The sequence below is a fragment of the Panicum virgatum genome, chromosome 3K (assembly GCF_016808335.1).
Source record: "Panicum virgatum strain AP13 chromosome 3K, P.virgatum_v5, whole genome shotgun sequence".
In the NCBI taxonomy this organism is placed as follows: domain Eukaryota; kingdom Viridiplantae; phylum Streptophyta; class Magnoliopsida; order Poales; family Poaceae; genus Panicum; species Panicum virgatum.
The window spans coordinates 40,687,600-40,694,018 of NC_053138.1; positions in this window are offsets into that span (position 1 = coordinate 40,687,600).

Genomic DNA, 6,419 nt, shown 5'->3' on the forward strand with positions numbered 1-6,419 from the left:
AAGGAATGGACAGAGGAAGCGGAATCCAGCGGTAGCATCATCCAAATCTACCGCAATCCAAGAGTTCTCCTCTGCACTATTGGGGATGCTGAACCATAAGAGACTTTTTACGATCCGAGGGTCGGTGTGAATGTGATGTCCAAAACCTTGGCCAATCACGTCACACCTACGGAACCCCTGACCCCCTCTCGTAAACACCTGAAGTGGATCGACGGCCAGATCATGGAAAGTCTAGGGATCCTCCATCCCGTAAGGTGAAGAGTTCGTCTAAGTAGGACAGCCAATAGAGCCACTTGTCAACCCAAACGGAGACCGAGTGACCCTCGAGGTTAAGGTTGGCAAAGAAAAGATCCCGGTCAGTCTCCGTTCATGCAACACCATTGCAGAGGCTAGACCGAAGCAAGACCCATTGGAGGAAGTAGTGAACATTAGTCAGGAAGAGCAAACTCAGCCCATTCTTGAAGATGATGTCTCTCACTTTACCCAAGGAAACGGATCTGGCCGGCAAGAGTAAGCTTAGTGAAGAAGAGACAAGGCAACCTCCTCTTCTAGAGCTAAATCCGCTGCCTCCTGGTTTGAAGTACGCCTTCCTCCACAACAACAGAGCCATGCCAGTCGTCATCAGTGATAAGTTGACAAAAAGTGAGACTCAGCGGCTCATTGCAGTCCTGGAGAAGTATCGGTCCGTCATCGGGTATTCTCTCCAATACTTGAAGGGGATCAGCCCCAACTTATGTACCCATCGCATCCCTATGGAACCGGAACATAAGCCGTCAAGAGAACATCAACGACGGCTCAATGATGCGATGAGGGAGGTAGTCAAGAAAGAGGTACTGAAACTACTACACGCAGGTACCATATACCCCGTGCAAGACAGTGAGTGGGTCAGCCCAGTTCAAGTGGTCCTAAAGATGGGAGGCATGAGAGTTGTCTGGAATAAGAGAAATGAGTCATACCTCAGCGGACAGTCACCGGCTAGAGAATATGTATCGATTACCAGATGCTCAACAAAGCTACCCGGAAAGATCACTTCCCTCTGCCCTTCATCGATGAGATGCTTGAACGGTTGGCAAAACACTCATATTTTTGTTATCTCGATAGATACTCTAGTTATCATCAAATTTCTATCCATCCTGATGACTAGAGTAAGACTACCTTCACCTGCCCCTATGGAACATTCGCCTACCGGCGAATGTCATTTGGTCTTTGCAATGCACCAGCTTCCTTTCAAAGGTGCATGATGGCGATCTTCTTGGACCTGATTGAGAACATCATGGAAGTGTTCATGGATGATTTCTCAGTCTACAGCAAGGATTTCGATCAGTGCCTTGAGAATTTGGACAAAGTTCTCAAGAGATGCCAAGAGACACACTTAGTCCTTAATTGGGAGAAGTGTCATTTCATGGTCAGAGAAGGGATAGTCCTCAGACATAGAGTGTCTGAAATAGGGATAGAAGTGTCATTTCAATGTCATCGAGCAGTTGCCACCCCCGACAAATGTCAAGGGAGTCAGAAGTTTCTTGGGCCATGCTGGCTTCTACAGGAGGTTCATCAAGGACTTCTCCCGTATAGCCAGGCCCTTGACAAACTTACTGGCAAAAGATGCCCCGTTCAACTTCAACGAGGAATGCCTCGTAGCCTTCTATACCCTCAAGAAGGCACTCATATCGGCACCCATCATCCAGCCACCCGATTGGAAACTTCCATTCGAGATCATGTGCGATGCAAGTGACTATGCTGTGGGAGCAGTGCTGGGTCAGTGCAGAGATAAGCAGCATTTTGCCATATCCTATGCCAATAAGACGCTGACTGGACCCCAGCTGAACTATGCCACAACGGAGAAGGAACTCCTGGCAGTTGTATTCGCCATGGATAAGTTTAGATCCTACTTGGTCGGTGCTAATGTGATTGTATACACGGATCATGCAACACTGAAGTACCTCCTGACCAAGAAGGATGCCAATCCACGACTCATCTGTTGGATTCTGCTCCTCCAAGAATTCGACTTGGAAATAAGGGATAAGAAAGGAGCAGATAACTGTGTGGCAGATCATCTCTCAAGAATGCAAATACAAGGGTCGGACCTGCCGATCAATGACTATTTGAGAGATGATACTCTTCTGAAGGTTACTACAACCAATCCATGGTATGCAAATCTAGTGAACTTCATGGTGACTGGGTACATACCTCCGGGGGGAAGATAAGAAGAAATTGATACACCTCAGCTGATTTCACCTATGGGATTACCCATACCTATTCAAGGTCTGTGCTGATGGTCTACTCTGCCGCTGTAACCTGATATGTGAGAGTCGCAAAATTATGGAGCATTGCCACTCCTCACCTTATGGAGGACACTACGGAGCGTTCTGTACCCATGCAAAAGTTTGGCAAAGTGGATTCTTCTGGCCAAACATGTATGGAGACGCAAAAGAATTTGTGCGGCGTTGCCCAAGATATCAAAAGCATGGGAATATCAATTCCCGAGACGCAATGCCACTGGAGAGCAATCTTCAAGTGGAGATATTCGACGTATGGGGAGTCGACTTCATGGGTCCCTTCCCAATGTCAGAACAGTGCGAGTACATTATTGTGGCAGTGGACTACGTGTCCAAATGGGTTGAAGCACTTCCTTGTGTTGTGGCCGACTCGAAAAGCTTGAAGAATTTGTTTCAGGAAATTATATTTCCTCGCTTCGGAGTTCCTAGAGTCGTGATCAGCAATGGAGGCTCACACGTCATCGAAAAAACCTTCAGGAAGTGCCTCAGCGAGTTAGGAGTGGACCACCAGGTTGCCATGCCATACCACCCCCAAACAAGTGGCCAGGCTAAGACATCAAACAAGCAAATCAAGAACATCTTGCAAAAGACGGTCAATGCCATGGGGAAGGGATGGTGGAGCAAACTACCCGAGGCACTATGGGCCTATCGGACGGCTTTCAAAATGCCAATAGGGATGACACTATACCAACTGGTTTATGGCAAGACATGCCATCTTCCGGTTGAACTCGAGTATAAGTCCCATTGGGCAATAAAGAGGTGAAATATGGATCTCCAGTCAGCCGGGATCAAACGACAAATCCAACTAGATGAGCTGGATAAATGGAGGGAGAAGGCCTATGTAACACCCTAATTTAAATTTCCTCATTTATTAATAAATTTAATTGGCTTTATTTAATTTTCTAAGGATTTATTTTGCTTAGCTTGCATTTAATCTAAATTTTGTTCCTTAAGTAATTAAAATTTTATCATAGGTCTACTTTTAATGTTGCATTCATGCTGGTGCATGGTTTTAATTATTTGAGTGTGGTTTGAATTCAAATTTGTATTTGAATTCAAACTTTATTTGATTTAGAAATAGAAAAGTGATAGGAAATAGAATTAGAAAAGGAAAAGAGGTTTGGAGCAGTGAACCCAAAACCCGGCCCAAACCCTCTTCGCAGCCCAACCCGCACCCCTCTCCCTTCCCTGCAGGCAGCCCGCTCCTCCCATCAGCCCAAACCGGCCCGGCCCAGGCCGCTTCCTTTCCCGCAAAGTCCAGCGACTTGCGCCCGGCCCGTTTCGCCACTCCCCCGCTCGGCCTGCTCCCACGCCGCGCTCGCTCCGGCCCCACCTGCCGGCGCACCCCGCGACGCACACCACGCCCAGCTCCCCGACCCGCAGGCCCGCATGTCAGCCGCCCCTCCCGCCCCTCAGCTCCGCTTCGCCCGCGCGGAGTGCTCGGCCCGCACGCGCCCACTGCCACGCTGGCCCCACAGGGCAGAACCGTCCCCTTCCCCCGTCTGCCCCGCGCCGGGATGCCCTGCTCCGCTCCGCCCGTGCGTCGCCTGCGCCGTGGACCTCCTCAATCCCGTAGCCCCACCTGCCAGCTACCGAGCACCCCCTACCCTCTAGAAGTTGTTCCCCGCACGGGAATCACGGCGAGCAGCGCAACCCCGCGCTCGCGCAGTAACCAACCGCCGCGATCATCGCCGGGATCACGCGCGGGCGCGCACGCCCAAATCCCCGGGCAGGTCCTTTAAACGCACCCCACGGCCCCCCCTGCACTCCACTTTCCTTCCCACACCGCCCCGAGCCCGAGAACCACCAGCGCCGCCGCATCTCCCCGCTAGGACCGCCGCCGCCGGTAAGTGCCATTGCCGCCGATTACCCTCACCCCGGTGCCGATTCCGCCCCCATAACCCCTTGCACTACTTCGCAGGACCCCTCCGGCAGATCCAGCGCCCGGAGCACCCCCGTACCGGCCCCGCCACCGAGCTCTGCGCCGACCCGCCGCCGTACCTCGGCGTCGACCCCGCTCCGCTGCGCATCCGACCGCCTCGACCCCTCGGTGAGCCGCGCCCCGACCCCCTCCTGCTTATGCGCTATTTTCCCGTAGCCAAGGCGCATCCTAGGCGCTAGAACGTGCGCACTCCGGCGAACCTGTCCGCTCAGGGCCCCCGCCGTCCACGCGAGCGCAACTCCGAGCACCACCATGCCCCGCCAATGCTCTAGGTGTTTTGCGCATACCCCGAAGTCCACCTCAGACCCAAGTCCGGGCCTATTTGACCCCTGGAGCGCCGGATTAGGCGTCTCCGGCGCAGCGCCGCCGCGGGAGCAGAGCTCCGGCGACCCAGCGCCGCCGCCCGCGCCCCCAACCGATCTTGGCCGCCAGATCCGTATGCAACGGCCTGGATTAGATCTTGGATCAAACCAACTAGAACCCTTAGATCTAGATCCAACGGCCTAAAACCGCGCGTACCGGTTCGGCCTGGAGTTTTTCTAAAGAGACCCCCGGTTCTGTTAAAATCAACCCGCGGTCCAGCCTTATTCAAAAATAATTACGTATAGGTCTTGTTTTTAATGTTTAGGCCCCTGACCTTCCTAGAAATTGAACCCGCCGTCCAGCCCCTGCCCTTTTGCGATTTAGACCCCAGAATTAATGTTTATTTACGTTTTAGTCCTCGGTTTTAGCAGAAAAGTCCCTGGAACCCTATTTTTTTTACAAATAAGCCCCTAGAACTTGTTTTTAGCCTAGATTATGCGTTTTAGCTCCGTTTTTAGCGTTCTTTATATCCACGCGATCGTTATAACGCATAGAATAGTTCTAGAGTAGTTTTGTGCGCTGTTTTCATGCATTGTTGTAATGTTTCTTAGTTTTTGTTAGTGTTTGCTTGTATGCTTATTATCGTGCATTGTTTTGGCCATGTGTTCGTGAGTAGACGTTGATCCATCTGAGGAGCCCCAGTACCAGTACCCGGAGCAGCCGTCTTCCGAGCACTTTGAGTAGCAGCAGGAGCAGTACGAGGAAGGCAAGTGTAACATGAACAACCTATCACTTTTAATTACATTTTCATACTGCATTTAATACTGTATGCCTTTAAGGATTTCCTAGCCACTTTATATCCTTTATATATACCTTTGGGTTGCATTTTGGTTAGTTGTGCTAGGTTGCTGCGCTATAACACATTCTGGTCCTTTTTAATTAATTTGACTAATGGTTTACTTGAATTTAATTCTGAGAGTGGCCCTCTGTGTGGATGAGTGGCTCACGTCTCGTTAAAAGATGTTTTTTGTAGAAACATGGTTTAGGGGGCCAGCACGGTGCTTAGTGCTTGGTTGGCCACTCTCCATAAGGACCGGTTCATAGAGCGACAACCTGGGACAACAGCGCTACCACAAGGCTAGAATGGGATAGACTTGGCTTATTAATTAGGTCTTTTTGGTTTGGAGTAACTTACCTGCGGGGCAAGAGTAGTAAGCTTCAATGGTCCCTACTCCTCCGGCTTGGTCTGTGCTTGGATTGCGCTCCTGTGCTTGTACCCCCGGAGGTGGGCCCCATCGTCGCTGACCTATCTCTCGCGGTTACGCCTTACCAACGAGATTCTTTGTAACGGCCTCGTAGTGAGTCGCTAGTCATCTCACCTAAGGAAGTGTGATGAACCTCTGGCGTAGCTCACGACTTGTGGGTAAAGATGTGCAACCTCTGCAGAGTGTAAAACTGGTATACTAGCCGTGCTCACGGTTATGAGCGGCCCAGATCCTCCTTTTGATTAGTGGAGTTATCTCCTTCCGACGAGGGAGGTGCTTCTCGGGGTTACCTTGGTGGCTTGGTTTTGGTTTGGTTTCTCAGTAGTTACATGATTAAACTTGATTAATAACTATGTAACTGGGTTAATGGTAAATCATCAACTCGTAGTAAATAGCTTAAATAAAATCTTGCCAACACTTAAAAGCTAATGCAGTTGAGTCAGCCAGCCTAGAGCCTCATAGTTTGTGTTATACTTGTTGAGTACAAGTTGTGTACTCACTCTTGCCTCTTCTCTACTTTTTCCTCTTGGCTACGCTACTGCTGCTCAGTTCCTGCCGACACGAGGGAGTTCGTCCAGCGCTACCAGGACTACGAGGACTTCTAGGTGTTCGTCTCCCAGTCGACGTCCCTGT